The sequence below is a fragment of the Mobula birostris genome, chromosome 10 (genome assembly GCF_030028105.1).
Source record: "Mobula birostris isolate sMobBir1 chromosome 10, sMobBir1.hap1, whole genome shotgun sequence".
Taxonomy (NCBI): domain Eukaryota; kingdom Metazoa; phylum Chordata; class Chondrichthyes; order Myliobatiformes; family Myliobatidae; genus Mobula; species Mobula birostris.
Genome location: NC_092379.1, coordinates 32,966,594 through 32,984,857, shown reverse-complemented (window position 1 = coordinate 32,984,857; position 18,264 = coordinate 32,966,594).

Sequence of the window (18,264 nt, the reverse complement as noted above, 5' to 3'; positions counted from 1 at the left end):
ATCATGACCTTCCTACAGTGTGATGACCAGAATCATCTCCCTCCTTCCTACCGTGCGGTGACCAGAATCACATCCCTCTTTCCTACAGTGTGGTGATCAGAATCATCTCCCTCCTTCCTACAGTGTGGTGACAAGAAGCACCTCCCTCCTTCCTACAGTATGGTGACCAGAATCATCTACCTCGTTCCTACAGTGTGGTGACCAAAATCATCTCCCTCCTTCCTACAGTGTGATGACCAGAATCATCTCCCTCCTTCCTACAGTGTGGTGACCAGAATCATCTCCCTCCTTCCTACCGTGCGGTGACCAGAATCACCTCCCTCCATCTACAGTGTGGTGACCAGAATCATCTCCCTCCTTCCTACAGTGTGGTGACCAGAATCACCTCCCTCCTTCCTACAGTGTGGTGACCAGAATCATCTCCCTCCTTCCTACAGTGTGGTGACCAGAATCATCTCCCTCCTTACAACCGTGCGGTGACCAGAATCACCTCCCTCCATCTACAGTGTGGTGACCAGAATCATCTCCCTCCTTCCTACAGTGTGGTGACCAGAATCATCTCCCTCCTTCCTACAGTGTGGTGAACAGAATCATCTCCCTCCTTCCTACAGTGTGATGACCAGAATCATCTCCCGCCTTCCTACGCTGTGATGACCAGAATCATCTCCTTCCTACAGTGTGGTGACCAGGATCATGTCCTTCCTACAGGGTGGTGACCAGGATCATGTCCTTCCTACAGTGTGGTGACCAGAATCATCTCCCTCCTTCCTACCGTGCGGTGACCAGAATCACCTCCCTCCTTCCTACAGTGTGGTGACCAGAATCATCTCCCTCCTTCCTACAGTGTGGTGACGAGAATCATCTCCCTCCTTCCTGCACTGTAGTGACCAGAATCATGTCCTTCCTACAGTGTGGTGACCAGGATCATGTCCTTCCTACAGGGTGATGACCAGGATCATGTCCTTCCTACAGTGTGGTGACCAGAATCATCTCCCTCCTTCCTACAGTGTGGTGACCAGAATCATCTCCCTCCTTCCTACTGTGCAGTAAACAGAATCATCTCCCTCCTTCCTACAGTGTGGTGACCAGAATCATCTCCCTCCTTCCTACACTGTGGTAACCAGGATCATGTCCTTCCTACAGTGTGGTGACCAGAATCATCTCACTCCTTCCTACCGTGCGGTGACCAGAATTATCTCCCTCTTACCACAGTGCGGAGACTACGATCATTTACTTCCTACAGTGCGGTGACCAGAATCATCTCCCTCCTTCCTACCGTGCGGTGACCAGAATCAACTCCCTCCTTCCTACAGTGTGGTGACCAGAATCATCTCCTTCCTTCCTACAGTGTGGTGACCAGAATCACCAACCTCCTTCCTACAGTGTGGTGACCAGAATCATCTCCCTCCTTCCTACCGTGCGGTGACCAGAATCACCTCCCTCCTTCCTACAGTGTGGGGACCAGAATCATCGCCCTCCTTCCGACAGTGTGGTGACCAGAATCACCTCCCTCCTTCCTACAGTGTGGTGACCAGAATCATCTCGCTCCTTCCTACACTGTGGTGACCAGAATCATCTCCCTCCTTCCTACAGTGTGGTGACCAGAATCACCTCCCTCCTTCCTACACTGTGGTGACCAGGATCATGTCCTTCCTACAGTGTGGTGACCAGAATCATCTCCCTCCTTCCTAGCGTGCGGTGACCAGAATCACCTCCCTCCTTCCTACAGTGTGTTGACCAGAATCATCTCCCTCCTTCCTACAGTGTGGTAACCAGAATCATCTCACTGCTTCCTACCGTGCGGTGACCAGAATCACCTCCCTCCTTCCTACAGTGTGGTGACCAGAATCATCTCCCTCCTTCCTACAGTGTGGTGACCAGAATCACCTACCGCCGTCCTACAGTGTGGTGACCAGAATCATCTCCATCCTTCCTACAGTGTGGTGACCAGAATCACCTCCCTCCTTCCTACAGTGTGGTGACCTGAATCACCTCCCTCCTTCCTACAGTGTGGTGACCAGAATCATCTCCCTCCTTCCTACCGTGTGGTGACCAGAATCACCTCCCTCCTTCCTACAGTGTGGTAACCAGAATCATCTCCCTCCTTCCTACAGTCTGGTGATCAGAATCATCTCCCTCCTTCCTACACTGTGGTGACCAGGATCATCTCCCTCCTTCCTACAGTGTGGTGACCAGAATCACCTCCCTCCTTCCTACAGTGTGGTGACCAGAATCATCTCCCTCCTTCCTACAGTGTGATGACAAGGAGCATCTCCTTCCTACACTGTGGTGACCAGGATCATGTCCTTCCTACAGTGTGGTGACCAGAATCATCTCCCTCCTTCCTACAGTGTGGTGACCAGAATCATCTCCCTCCTTCCTACCGTGCGGTGACCAGAATCACCTCCCTCCTTCCTACAGTGTGGTGACCAGAATCATCTCCCTCCTTCCTACCGTGCGGTGACCAGAATCACCTCCCTTCTTCCTACAGTGTGGTGACCAGAATCACCTCCCTCCTTCCTACAGTGTGGTGACCAGAATCACCTCCCGCCTTCCTACGCTGTGATGACCTGAATCATGTCCTTCCTACAGTGTGGTGACCAGAATCACCTCCCTCCTTCCTACAGTGTGGTGACCAGAATCATCTCCCTCCTTCCTACAGTGTGGTGACCAGAATCATCTCCCGCCTTCCTACGCTGTGATGACCAGAATCATGTCCTTCCTGCACTGTGGTGACCAGAATCACCTCCCTCCTTCCTACAGTGTGGTGACCAGAATCATCTCCCTCCTTCCTACACTGTGCTGACCAGGATCATGTCCTTCCTACAGTGTGGTGACCAGAATCATCTCCCTCCTTCCTACAGTGTGGTGACCAGAATCATCTCCCTCCTTCTTACCGTGCGGTGAACAGAATCACCTCCCTCCTTCCTACAGTGTAGTGACCAGAATCATCTCGCTCCTTCCTACAGTGTGGTGACCAGAATCATCTAACTCCTTCCTACACAGTGGTGACCAGGATCATGTCCTTCCTACAGTGTGGTGACCAGAATCGTCTCCCTCCTTCCTACAGTGTGGTAACCAGAATCACCTACCGCCGTCCTACAGTGTGATGACCAGAATCATCTCCATCCTTCCTGCAGTGTGGTGACCAGAATCACCTCCCTCCTTCCTACAGTGTGGTGACCTGAATGACCTCCCTCCTTCCTACAGTGTGGTGACCAGAATCATCTACCTCCTTCCTACCGTGTGGTGACCAGAATCACCTCCCTCCTTCCTACAGTGTGGTGACCAGAATCATCTCCCTCCTTCCTACAGTCTGGTGACCAGAATCACCTCCCTCCTTCCTACAGTGTGGTGACCAGAATCATCTCCCTCCTTCCTACCGTGCAGTGACCAGAATCACCTCCCTTCTTCCTACAGTGTGGTGACCAGAATCATCTCCCTTCTTCCTACAGTGTGGTGACCAGAATCATCTCCCTCCTTCCTACGGTGTGGTGACCAGAATCATCTCCCTCCTCCCAACCGTGCGGTGACCAGAATCACCTCCCTCCTTCCTACAGTGTGGTGACCAGAATCACCTCCCGCCTTCCTACGCTGTGATGACCTGAATCATGTCCTTCCTACAGTGTGGTGACCAGAATCACCTCCCTCCTTCCTACAGTGTGGTGACCAGAATCATCTCCCTCCTTCCTACACTGTGGTGACCAGGATCATGTCCTTCCTACAGTGTGGTGACCAGAATCATCTCCCTCCTTCCTACAGTGTGGTGACCAGAATCATCTCCCTCCTTCTTACCGTGCGGTGAACAGAATCACCTCCCTCCTTCCTACAGTGTAGTGACCAGAATCATCTCGCTCCTTCCTACAGTGTGGTGACCAGAATCATCTACCTCCTTCCTACACTGTGGTGACCAGGATCATGTCCTTCCTACAGTGTGGTGACCAGAATCGTCTCCCTCCTTCCTACAGTGTGGTAACCAGAATCATCTCCCTCCTTCCTACCGTGCGGTGACCAGAATCACCTCCCTCCTTCCTACAGTGTGGTGACCAGAATCATCTCCCTCCTTCCTGCCGTGTGATGACCAGGAGCATGTCCTTTCTACACTGTGGTGACCAGGATCATGTCCTTCCTACAGTGTGGTGACCAGAATCATCTCCCTCCTTCCTAGAGTGTGGTGACCAGAATCATCTCCCTCCTTCCTACCGTGCGGTGACCAGAATCAACTCCCTCCTTCCTACAGTGTGGTGACCAGAATCATCTCCCTCCTTCCTACAGTGTGGTGACCAGAATCACCTCCCTCCTTCCTACAGTGTGGTGACCAGAATCATCTCCCTCCTTCCTACAGTGTGATGACCAGAATCACCTCCCTCCTTCCTACACTGTGGTGATCAGAATCATCTCCCTCCTTCTTACCGTGCGGTGACCAGAATCACCTCCCTCCTTCCTACAGTGTGTTGACCAGAATCATCTCCGTCCTTCCTACAGTGTGGTGACCAGAATCATCTCCCTGCTTCCTACCGTGCGGTGACCAGAATCACCTCCCTGCTTCCTACAGTGTGGTGACCAGAATCACCTCCCGCCGTCCTACAGTGTGATGACCAGAATCATCTCCATCCTTCCTACAGTGTGGTGACCAGAATCACCTCCCTCCTTCCTACAGTGTGGTGACCAGAATCACCTCCCTCCTTCCTACAGTGTGGTGACCAGAATCATCTCCCTCCTTCCTACCGTGTGGTGACCAGAATCACCTCCCTCCTTCCTACAGTGTGGTGACCAGAATCATCTCCCTCCTTCCTACAGTCTGGTGATCAGAATCATCTCCCTCCTTCCTACACTGTGTTGACCAGGATCATGTCCCTCATTCCTACAGTGTGGTGACCAGAATCACCTCCCTCCTTCCTACAGTGTGGTGACCAGAATCATCTCCCTCCTTCCTACAGTGTGATGACAAGGAGCATCTCCTTCCTACACTGTGGTGACCAGGATCATGTCCTTCCTACAGTGTGGTGACCAGAATCATCTCCCTCCTTCCTGCAGTGTGGTGACCAGAATCATCTCCCTCCTTCCTACAGTGTGGTGACCAGAATCATCTCCCTCCTTCCTACAGTGCAGTGAACAGAATCATCTCCCTCCTTCCTACAGTGTGGTGACCTGAATCACCTCCCTCCTTCCTACAGTGTGGTGACCAGAATCATCTCCCTCCTTCCTACCGTGTGGTGACCAGAATCTCCTCCCTCCTTCCTACAGTGTGGTAACCAGAATCATCTCCCTCCTTCCTACAGTCTGGTGATCAGAATCATCTCCCTCCTTCCTACACTGTGGTGACCAGGATCATCTCCCTCCTTCCTACAGTGTGGTGACCAGAATCACCTCCCTCCTTCCTACAGTGTGGTGACCAGAATCATCTCCCTCCTTCCTACAGTGTGATGACAAGGAGCATCTCCTTCCTACACTGTGGTGACCAGGATCATGTCCTTCCTACAGTGTGGTGACCAGAATCATCTCCCTCCTTCCTACAGTGTGGTGACCAGAATCATCTCCCTCCTTCCTACCGTGCGGTGACCAGAATCACCTCCCTCCTTCCTACAGTGTGGTGACCAGAATCATCTCCCTCCTTCCTACCGTGCGGTGACCAGAATCACCTCCCTTCTTCCTACAGTGTGGTGACCAGAATCACCTCCCTCCTTCCTACAGTGTGGTGACCAGAATCACCTCCCGCCTTCCTACGCTGTGATGACCTGAATCATGTCCTTCCTACAGTGTGGTGACCAGAATCACCTCCCTCCTTCCTACAGTGTGGTGACCAGAATCATCTCCCTCCTTCCTACAGTGTGGTGACCAGAATCATCTCCCGCCTTCCTACGCTGTGATGACCAGAATCATGTCCTTCCTGCACAGTGGTGACCAGAATCACCTCCCTCCTTCCTACAGTGTGGTGACCAGAATCATCTCCCTCCTTCCTACACTGTGCTGACCAGGATCATGTCCTTCCTACAGTGTGGTGACCAGAATCATCTCCCTCCTTCCTACAGTGTGGTGACCAGAATCATCTCCCTCCTTCTTACCGTGCGGTGAACAGAATCACCTCCCTCCTTCCTACAGTGTAGTGACCAGAATCATCTCGCTCCTTCCTACAGTGTGGTGACCAGAATCATCTACCTCCTTCCTACACAGTGGTGACCAGGATCATGTCCTTCCTACAGTGTGGTGACCAGAATCGTCTCCCTCCTTCCTACAGTGTGGTAACCAGAATCACCTACCGCCGTCCTACAGTGTGATGACCAGAATCATCTCCATCCTTCCTGCAGTGTGGTGACCAGAATCACCTCTCTCCTTCCTACAGTGTGGTGACCTGAATGACCTCCCTCCTTCCTACAGTGTGGTGACCAGAATCATCTCCCTCCTTCCTACCGTGTGGTGACCAGAATCACCTCCCTCCTTCCTACGGTGTGGTGACCAGAATCATCTCCCTCCTTCCTACAGTCTGGTGACCAGAATCACCTCCCTCCTTCCTACAGTGTGGTGACCAGAATCATCTCCCTCCTTCCTACCGTGCAGTGACCAGAATCACCTCCCTTCTTCCTACAGTGTGGTGACCAGAATCATCTCCCTTCTTCCTACAGTGTGGTGACCAGAATCATCTCCCTCCTTCCTACGGTGTGGTGACCAGAATCATCTCCCTCCTCCCAACCGTGCGGTGACCAGAATCACCTCCCTCCTTCCTACAGTGTGGTGACCAGAATCACCTCCCGCCTTCCTACGCTGTGATGACCTGAATCATGTCCTTCCTACAGTGTGGTGACCAGAATCACCTCCCTCCTTCCTACAGTGTGGTGACCAGAATCATCTCCCTCCTTCCTACACTGTGGTGACCAGGATCATGTCCTTCCTACAGTGTGGTGACCAGAATCATCTCCCTCCTTCCTACAGTGTGGTGACCAGAATCATCTCCCTCCTTCTTACCGTGCGGTGAACAGAATCACCTCCCTCCTTCCTACAGTGTAGTGACCAGAATCATCTCGCTCCTTCCTACAGTGTGGTGACCAGAATCATCTACCTCCTTCCTACACTGTGGTGACCAGGATCATGTCCTTCCTACAGTGTGGTGACCAGAATCGTCTCCCTCCTTCCTACAGTGTGGTAACCAGAATCATCTCCCTCCTTCCTACCGTGCGGTGACCAGAATCACCTCCCTCCTTCCTACAGTGTGGTGACCAGAATCATCTCCCTCCTTCCTGCCGTGTGATGACCAGGAGCATGTCCTTTCTACACTGTGGTGACCAGGATCATGTCCTTCCTACAGTGTGGTGACCAGAATCATCTCCCTCCTTCCTAGAGTGTGGTGACCAGAATCATCTCCCTCCTTCCTACCGTGCGGTGACCAGAATCAACTCCCTCCTTCCTACAGTGTGGTGACCAGAATCATCTCCCTCCTTCCTACAGTGTGGTGACCAGAATCACCTCCCTCCTTCCTACAGTGTGGTGACCAGAATCATCTCCCTCCTTCCTACAGTGTGATGACCAGAATCACCTCCCTCCTTCCTACACTGTGGTGATCAGAATCATCTCCCTCCTTCTTACCGTGCGGTGACCAGAATCACCTCCCTCCTTCCTACAGTGTGTTGACCAGAATCATCTCCGTCCTTCCTACAGTGTGGTGACCAGAATCATCTCCCTGCTTCCTACCGTGCGGTGACCAGAATCACCTCCCTGCTTCCTACAGTGTGGTGACCAGAATCACCTCCCGCCGTCCTACAGTGTGATGACCAGAATCATCTCCATCCTTCCTACAGTGTGGTGACCAGAATCACCTCCCTCCTTCCTACAGTGTGGTGACCAGAATCACCTCCCTCCTTCCTACAGTGTGGTGACCAGAATCATCTCCCTCCTTCCTACCGTGTGGTGACCAGAATCACCTCCCTCCTTCCTACAGTGTGGTGACCAGAATCATCTCCCTCCTTCCTACAGTCTGGTGATCAGAATCATCTCCCTCCTTCCTACACTGTGTTGACCAGGATCATGTCCTCATTCCTACAGTGTGGTGACCAGAATCACCTCCCTCCTTCCTACAGTGTGGTGACCAGAATCATCTCCCTCCTTCCTACAGTGTGATGACAAGGAGCATCTCCTTCCTACACTGTGGTGACCATGATCATGTCCTTCCTACAGTGTGGTGACCAGAATCATCTCCCTCCTTCCTGCAGTGTGGTGACCAGAATCATCTCCCTCCTTCCTACAGTGTGGTGACCAGAATCATCTCCCTCCTTCCTACAGTGCAGTGAACAGAATCATCTCCCTCCTTCCTACAGAGTGGTGACCAGAATCATCTCCCTCCTTCCTACACTGTGGTAACCAGGATCATGTCCTTCCTACACTGTGGTGACCAGAATCATCTCACTCCTTCCTACCGTGCGGTGACCAGAATTATCTCCCTCCTACCACAGTGCGGAGACTACGATCATTTCCTTCCTACAGTGCGGTGACCAGAATCATCTCCCTCCTTCCTACCGTGCGGTGACCAGAATCAACTCCCTCCTTCCTACAGTGTGGTGACCAGAATCATCTCCTTCCTTCCTACAGTGTGGTGACCAGAATCACCTCCCTCCTTCCTACAGTGTGGTGACCAGAATCATCTCCCTCCTTCCTACCGTGCGGTGACCAGAATCACCTCCCTCCTTCCTACAGTGTGGGGACCAGAATCATCGCCCTCCTTCCGACAGTGTGGTGACCAGAATCAACTCCCTCCTTCCTACAGTGTGGTGACCAGAATCATCTCGCTCCTTCCTACACTGTGGTGACCAGAATCATCTCCCTCCTTCCTACAGTGTGGTGACCAGAATCACCTCCCTCCTTCCTACAGTGTGGTGACCAGAATCATCTCCCTCCTTCCTACCGTGCGGTGACCAGAATCACCTCCCTCCTTCCTACAGTGTGGTGACCAGCATCATCTCCCTGCTTCCTACCGTGCGGTGACCAGAATCACCTCCCTCCTTCCTACAGTGTGGTGACCAGAATCATCTCCCTCCTTCCTACAGTGTGGTGACCAGAATCACCTCCCGCCGTCCTACAGTGTGATGACCAGAATCATCTCCATCCTTCGTACAGTGTGGTGACCAGAATCACCTCCCTCCTTCCTACAGTGTGGTGACCTGAATCACCTCCCTCCTTTCTATAGTGTGGTGACCAGAATCATCTCCCTCCTTCCTACAGTGTGGTGACCAGAATCACCTCCCTCCTTCCTACAGTGTGGTGACCAGAATCATCTCCCTCCTTCCTACAGTCTGGTGATCAGAATCATCTCCCTCCTTCCTACACTGTGGTGACCAGGATCATGTCCCTTCTTCCTACAGTGTGGTGACCAGAATCACCTCCCTCCTTCCTACAGTGTGGTGACCAGAATCATCTCCCTCCTTCCTACAGTGTGATGACAAGGAGCATCTCCTTCCTACACTGTGGTGACCAGGATCATGTCCTTCCTACAGTGTGGTGACCAGAATCATCTCCCTCCTTCCTACAGTGTGGTGACCAGAATCAGCACCCTCCTTCCTACCGTGCGGTGACCAGAATCACCTCCCTCCTTCCTACAGTGTGGTGACCAGAAACATCTCCCTCCTTCCTACAGTGTGGTGACCAGAATCATCTCCCTCCTTCCTACCGTGCGGTGACCAGAATCACCTCCCTCCTTCCTACAGTGTGGTGACCAGAATCATTTCCCTCCTTCCTACAGTGTGGTGACCAGAATCAACTCCCTCCTTCCTACAGTGTGGTGACCAGAATCATCTCCCTCCTTCCTACCGTGCGGTGACCAGAATCACCTCCCTTCTTCCTACAGTGTGGTGACCAGAATCATCTCCCTTCTTCCTACAGTGTGGTGACCAGAATCATCTCCCTCCTTCCTACGGTGTGGTGACCAGAATCATCTCCCTCCTCCCTACCGTGCGGTGACCAGAATCACCTCCCTCCTTCCTACAGTGTGGTGACCAGAATCATCTCCCTCCTTCCTACAATGTGGTGACCAGAATCACCTCCCGCCTTCCTACGCTGTGATGACCTGAATCATGTCCTTCCTACAGTGTGGTGACCAGATTCACCTCCCTCCTTCCTACAGTGTGGTGACCAGAATCATCTCCCTCCTTCCAACAGTGTGGTGACCAGAATCATCTCCCGCCTTCCTACGCTGTGATGACCAGAATCATGTCCTTCCTGCACTGTGGTGACCAGAATCACCTCCCTCCTTCCTACAGTGTGGTGACCAGAATCATCTCCCTCCTTCCTACACTGTGGGGACCAGGATCATGTCCTTCCTACAGTGTGGTGACCAGAATCATCTCCCTCCTTCCAACAGTGTGGTGACCAGAATCATCTCCCGCCTTCCTACGCTGTGATGACCAGAATCATGTCCTTCCTGCACTGTGGTGACCAGAATCACCTCCCTCCTTCCTACAGTGTGGTGACCAGAATCATCTCCCTCCTTCCTACACTGTGCTGACCAGGATCATGTCCTTCCTACAGTGTGGTGACCAGAATCATCTCCCTCCTTCCTACAGTGTGGTGACCAGAATCATCTCCCTCCTTCTTACCGTGCGGTGAACAGAATCACCTCCCTCCTTCCTACAGTGTAGTGACCAGAATCATCTCGCTCCTTCCTACAGTGTGGTGACCAGAATCATCTACCTCCTTCCTACACAGTGGTGACCAGGATCATGTCCTTCCTACAGTGTGGTGACCAGAATCGTCTCCCTCCTTCCTACAGTGTGGTAACCAGAATCACCTACCGCCGTCCTACAGTGTGATGACCAGAATCATCTCCATCCTTCCTGCAGTGTGGTGACCAGAATCACCTCCCTCCTTCCTACAGTGTGGTGACCTGAATGACCTCCCTCCTTCCTACAGTGTGGTGACCAGAATCATCTCCCTCCTTCCTACCGTGTGGTGACCAGAATCACCTCCCTCCTTCCTACAGTGTGGTGACCAGAATCATCTCCCTCCTTCCTACAGTCTGGTGACCAGAATCACCTCCCTCCTTCCTACAGTGTGGTGACCAGAATCATCTCCCTCCTTCCTACCGTGCAGTGACCAGAATCACCTCAGTTCTTCCTACAGTGTGGTGACCAGAATCATCTCCCTTCTTCCTACAGTGTGGTGACCAGAATCATCTCCCTCCTTCCTACGGTGTGGTGACCAGAATCATCTCCCTCCTCCCAACCGTGCGGTGACCAGAATCACCTCCCTCCTTCCTACAGTGTGGTGACCAGAATCACCTCCCGCCTTCCTACGCTGTGATGACCTGAATCATGTCCTTCCTACAGTGTGGTGACCAGAATCACCTCCCTCCTTCCTACAGTGTGGTGACCAGAATCATCTCCCTCCTTCCTACACTGTGGTGACCAGGATCATGTCCTTCCTACAGTGTGGTGACCAGAATCATCTCCCTCCTTCCTACAGTGTGGTGACCAGAATCATCTCCCTCCTTCTTACCGTGCGGTCAACAGAATCACCTCCCTCCTTCCTACAGTGTAGTGACCAGAATCATCTCGCTCCTTCCTACAGTGTGGTGACCAGAATCATCTACCTCCTTCCTACACTGTGGTGACCAGGATCATGTCCTTCCTACAGTGTGGTGACCAGAATCGTCTCCCTCCTTCCTACAGTGTGGCAACCAGAATCATCTCCCTCCTTCCTACCGTGCGGTGACCAGAATCACCTCCCTCCTTCCTACAGTGTGGTGACCAGAATCATCTCCCTCCTTCCTGCCGTGTGATGACCAGGAGCATGTCCTTTCTACACTGTGGTGACCAGGATCATGTCCTTCCTACAGTGTGGTGACCAGAATCATCTCCCTCCTTCCTAGAGTGTGGTGACCAGAATCATCTCCCTCCTTCCTACCGTGCGGTGACCAGAATCAACTCCCTCCTTCCTACAGTGTGGTGACCAGAATCATCTCCCTCCTTCCTACAGTGTGGTGACCAGAATCACCTCCCTCCTTCCTACAGTGTGGTGACCAGAATCATCTCCCTCCTTCCTACAGTGTGATGACCAGAATCACCTCCCTCCTTCCTACACTGTGGTGATCAGAATCATCTCCCTCCTTCTTACCGTGCGGTGACCAGAATCACCTCCCTCCTTCCTACAGTGTGTTGACCAGAATCATCTCCGTCCTTCCTACAGTGTGGTGACCAGAATCATCTCCCTGCTTCCTACCGTGCGGTGACCAGAATCACCTCCCTGCTTCCTACAGTGTGGTGACCAGAATCACCTCCCGCCGTCCTACAGTGTGATGACCAGAATCATCTCCATCCTTCCTACAGTGTGGTGACCAGAATCACCTCCCTCCTTCCTACAGTGTGGTGACCAGAATCACCTCCCTCCTTCCTACAGTGTGGTGACCAGAATCATCTCCCTCCTTCCTACCGTGTGGTGACCAGAATCACCTCCCTCCCTTCCTACAGTCTGGTGATCAGAATCATCTCCCTCCTTCCTACACTGTGTTGACCAGGATCATGTCCCTCATTCCTACAGTGTGGTGACCAGAATCACCTCCCTCCTTCCTACAGTGTGGTGACCAGAATCATCTCCCTCCTTCCTACAGTGTGATGACAAGGAGCATCTCCTTCCTACACTGTGGTGACCAGGATCATGTCCTTCCTACAGTGTGGTGACCAGAATCATCTCCCTCCTTCCTGCAGTGTGGTGACCAGAATCATCTCCCTCCTTCCTACAGTGTGGTGACCAGAATCATCTCCCTCCTTCCTACAGTGCAGTGAACAGAATCATCTCCCACCTTCCTACAGAGTGGTGACCAGAATCATCTCCCTCCTTCCTACACTGTGGTAACCAGGATCATGTCCTTCCTACACTGTGGTGACCAGAATCATCTCACTCCTTCCTACCGTGCGGTGACCAGAATTATCTCCCTCCTACCACAGTGCGGAGACTACGATCATTTCCTTCCTACAGTGCGGTGACCAGAATCATCTCCCTCCTTCCTACCGTGCGGTGACCAGAATCAACTCCCTCCTTCCTACAGTGTGGTGACCAGAATCATCTCCTTCCTTCCTACAGTGTGGTGACCAGAATCACCTCCCTCCTTCCTACAGTGTGGTGACCAGAATCATCTCCCTCCTTCCTACCGTGCGGTGACCAGAATCACCTCCCTCCTTCCTACAGTGTGGGGACCAGAATCATCGCCCTCCTTCCGACAGTGTGGTGACCAGAATCAACTCCCTCCTTCCTACAGTGTGGTGACCAGAATCATCTCGCTCCTTCCTACACTGTGGTGACCAGAATCATCTCCCTCCTTCCTACAGTGTGGTGACCAGAATCACCTCCCTCCTTCCTACAGTGTGGTGACCAGAATCATCTCCCTCCTTCCTACCGTGCGGTGACCAGAATCACCTCCCTCCTTCCTACAGTGTGGTGACCAGAATCATCTCCCTGCTTCCTACCGTGCGGTGACCAGAATCACCTCCCTCCTTCCTACAGTGTGGTGACCAGAATCATCTCCCTCCTTCCTACAGTGTGGTGACCAGAATCACCTCCCGCCGTCCTACAGTGTGATGACCAGAATCATCTCCATCCTTCCTACAGTGTGGTGACCAGAACCACCTCCCTCCTTCCTACAGTGTGGTGACCTGAATCACCTCCCTCCTTTCTATAGTGTGGTGACCAGAATCATCTCCCTCCTTCCTACAGTGTGGTGACCAGAATCACCTCCCTCCTTCCTACAGTGTGGTGACCAGAATCATCTCCCTCCTTCCTACAGTCTGGTGATCAGAATCATCTCCCTCCTTCCTACACTGTGGTGACCAGGATCATGTCCCTCCTTCCTACAGTGTGGTGACCAGAATCACCTCCCTCCTTCCTACAGTGTGGTGACCAGAATCATCTCCCTCCTTCCTACAGTGTGATGACAAGGAGCATCTCCTTCCTACACTGTGGTGACCAGGATCATGTCCTTCCTACAGTGTGGTGACCAGAATCATCTCCCTCCTTCCTACAGTGTGGTGACCAGAATCAGCACCCTCCTTCCTACCGTGCGGTGACCAGAATCACCTCCCTCCTTCCTACAGTGTGGTGACCAGAATCATCTCCCTCCTTCCTACAGTGTGGTGACCAGAATCATCTCCCTCCTTCCTACCGTGCGGTGACCAGAATCACCTCCCTCCTTCCTACAGTGTGGTGACCAGAATCATTTCCCTCCTTCCTACAGTGTGGTGACCAGAATCAACTCCCTCCTTCCTACAGTGTGGTGACCAGAATCATCTCCCTCCTTCCTACCGTGCGGTGACCAGAATCACCTCCCTTCTTCCTACAGTGTGGTGACCAGAATCATCTCCCTTCTTCCTACAGTGTGGTGACCAGAATCATCTCCCTCCTTCCTACGGTGTGGTGACCAGAATCATCTCCCTCCTCCCTACCGTGCGGTGACCAGAATCACCTCCCTCCTTCCTACAGTGTGGTGACCAGAATCATCTCCCTCCTTCCTACAATGTGGTGACCAGAATCACCTCCCGCCTTCCTACGCTGTGATGACCTGAATCATGTCCTTCCTACAGTGTGGTGACCAGATTCACCTCCCTCCTTCCTACAGTGTGGTGACCAGAATCATCTCCCTCCTTCGAACAGTGTGGTGACCAGAATCATCTCCCGCCTTCCTACGCTGTGATGACCAGAATCATGTCCTTCCTGCACTGTGGTGACCAGAATCACCTCCCTCCTTCCTACAGTGTGGTGACCAGAATCATCTCCCTCCTTCCTACACTGTGGTGACCAGGATCATGTCCTTCCTACAGTGTGGTGACCAGAATCATCTCCCTCCTTCCTACAGTGTGGTGACCAGAATCACCTCCCTCCTTCCTACAGTGTGGTGATGAGAATCATCTCCCTCCTTCCTACAGTGGGATGACCAGAATCACCTCCCTCCTTCCTACACTGTGGTGATCAGAATCATCTCCCTCCTTCCTACAGTGTGGTGACCAGAATCACCTCCCTCCTTCCTACGCTGTGATGACCAGGATCATGTCCTTCCTACAGTGTGGTGACCAGAATCATCTCCCTCCTTCTTACCGTGCGGTGACCAGAATCACCTCCCTCCTTCCTACAGTGTGTTGACCAGAATCATCTCCGTCCTTCCTGCAGTGTGGTGACCAGAATCATCTACCTGCTTCCTACCGTGCGGTGACCAGAATCACCTCCCTCCTTCCTACAGTGTGGTGACCAGAATCATCTCCCTCCTTCCTACAGTGTGGTGACCAGATTCACCTCCCGCCGTCCTACAGTGTGATGACCAGAATCATCTCCATCCTTCCTACAGTGTGGTGACCAGAATCACCTCCCTCCTTCCTACAGTGTGGTGACCAGAATCACCTCCCTCCTTCCTACAATGTGGTGACCAGAATCATCTCCCTCCTTCCTACCGTGTGGTGACCAGAATCACCTCCCTCCTTCCTACAGTGTGGTGACCAGAATCATCTCCCTCCTTCCGACAGTCTGGTGATCAGAATCATCTCCCTCCTTCCTACACTGTGGTGACCAGGATCATGTCCCTCCTTCCTACAGTGTGGCGACCAGAATCACCTCCCTCCTTCCTACAGTGTGGTGACCAGAATCATCTCCCTCCTTCCTACAGTGTGATGACAAGGAGCATCTCCTTCCTACACTGTGGTGACCAGGATCATGTCCTTCCTACAGTGTGGTGACCAGAATCATCTCCCTCCTTCCTGCAGTGTGGTGACCAGAATCATCTCCCTCCTTCCTACAGTGTGGTGACCAGAATCATCTCCCTCCTTCCTACCGTGCGGTGACCAGAATCACCTCCCTCCTTCCTACAGTGTGGTGACCAGAATCACCTCCCTCCTTCCTACAGTGTGGTGACCAGAATCATCTCCCTACTTCCTACACTGTGGTGACCAGGATCATGTCCTTCCTACAGTGTGGTGACCAGAATCATCTCCCTCCTTCCTACAGTGTGGTGACCAGAATCATCTCCCTCCTTCTTACCGTGCGGTGAACAGATTCACCTCCCTCCTTCCTACAGTGTAGTGACCAGAATCATCTCGCTCCTTCCTACAGTGTGGTGACCAGAATCATCTACCTCCTTCCTACATTGTGGTGACCAGGATCATGTCCTTCCTACAGTGTGGTGACCAGAATCGTCTCCCTCCTTCCTACAGTGTGGTAACCAGAATCATCTCCCTCCTTCCTACCGTGCGGTGACCAGAATCAACTCCCTCCTTCCTACAGTGTGGTGACCAGAATCATCTCCCTCCTTCCTGCCGTGTGATGACCAGGAGCATGTCCTTTCTACACTGTGGTGACCAGGATCATGTCCTTCCTACAGTGTGGTGACCAGAATCATCTCCCTCCTTCCTAGAGTGTGGTGACCAGAATCATCTCCCTCCTTCCTACCGTGCGGTGACCAGAATCAACTCCCTCCTTCCTACAGTGTGGTGTGACCAGAATCATCTCCCTCCTTCCTACAGTGTGGTGACCAGAATCACCTCCCTCCTTCCTACAGTGTGGTGACCAGAATCATCTCCCTCCTTCCTACAGTGTGATGACCAGAATCACCTCCCTCCTTCCTACACTGTGGTGATCAGAATCATCTCCCTCCTTCCTACAGTGTGGTGACCAGAATCACCTCCCTCCTTCCTACAGTGTGGTGACCAGAATCATCTCCCTCCTTCCTACAGTGTGGTGACCAGAATCATCTTCCTCCTTCCTACTGTGTGGTGACCAGAATCATCTCCCTCCTTCCTACGGTGTGGTGACCAGAATCATCTCCCTCCTCCCAACCGTTCGGTGACCAGAATCACCTCCTTCCTTCCTACATTGTGGTGACCAGAATCATCTCCCTCCTTCCTACAGTGTGGTGACGAGAATCATCTCCCTCCTTCCTACGCTGTGATGACCTGAATCATGTCCTTCCTACAGTGTGGTGACCAGAATCACCTCCCTCCTTCCTACAGTGTGGTGACCAGAATCATCTCCCTCCTTCCTACACTGTGGTGACCAGGATCATGTCCTTCCTACAGTGTGTTGACCAGATTCATCTCCCTCCTTCCTACAGTGTGGTGACCAGAATCATCTCCCTCCTTCCTACCGTGCGGTGACCATAATCACCTCCCTCCTTCCTACAGTGTGGTGACCAGAATCATCTCCCTCCTTCCTGCAGTGTGATGACCAGGAGCATGTCCTTTCTACACTGTAGTGACCAGGATCATGTCCTTCCTACAGTGTGGTGACCAGAATCATCTCCCTCCTTCCCAGAGTGTGGTGACCAGAATCATCTCCCTCCTTCCTACCGTGCGGTGACCAGAATCAACTCCCTCCTTCCTACAGTGTGGTGACCAGAACCATCTCCCTCCGTCCTACAATGTGGTGACCAGAATCACCTCCCTCCTTCCTACAGTGTGGTGACCAGAATCATCTCCCTCCTTCCTACAGTGTGATGACCAGAATCACCTCCCTCCTTCCTACACTGTGGTGATCAGAATCATCTCCATCCTTCCAAGAGTGTGGTGACCAGAATCACCTCCCTCCTTCCTACGCTGTGATGACCAGGATCATGTCCTTCCTACAGTGTGGTGACCAGAATCATCTCCCTCCTTCTTACTGTGCGGTGACCAGAATCACCTCCCTCCTTCCTACAGTGTGGTGACCAGAATCATCTCCCTCCTTCCTACCGTGTGGTGACCAGAATCACCTCCCTCCTTCCTACAGTGCAGTGACCAGAATCATCTTGCTCCTTCCTACAGTGTGGTTACCAGAATCATCTCCCTCCTTCCTACAGTGTGATGACCAGGATCATGTCCTTCCTACAGTGTGGTGACCAGAATCATCTACCTCCTTCCTACAGTGTGGTGACCAGAATCACCTCCCTCCTTCCTACAGTGTGGTGACCAGAATCATCTCCCTCCTTCCTACTGTGCCTTGACCAGAATCGCCTCCCTCCTTCCTACAGTGTGGTGACCAGAATCATCTCCCTCCTTCCTTCCGTCTGGTGACCAGAATCACCTCCCTCCTTCCTACAGTGTGGTGACCAGAATCACCTCCCTCCTTCCTGCAGTGTGGTGACGAGACTCATCTCCCTCCTTCCTACAGTGTGGTGACCAGAATCACCTCCCTCCTTCCTACAGTATAGTGACCAGAATCATCTCCCTCCTTCCAACAGTGTGGTGACCAGAATCATCTCCCTCCTTCCTACCGTGCGGTGACCAGAATCACCTCCCTCCTTCCTACAGTGTGGTGACCAGAATCATCTCC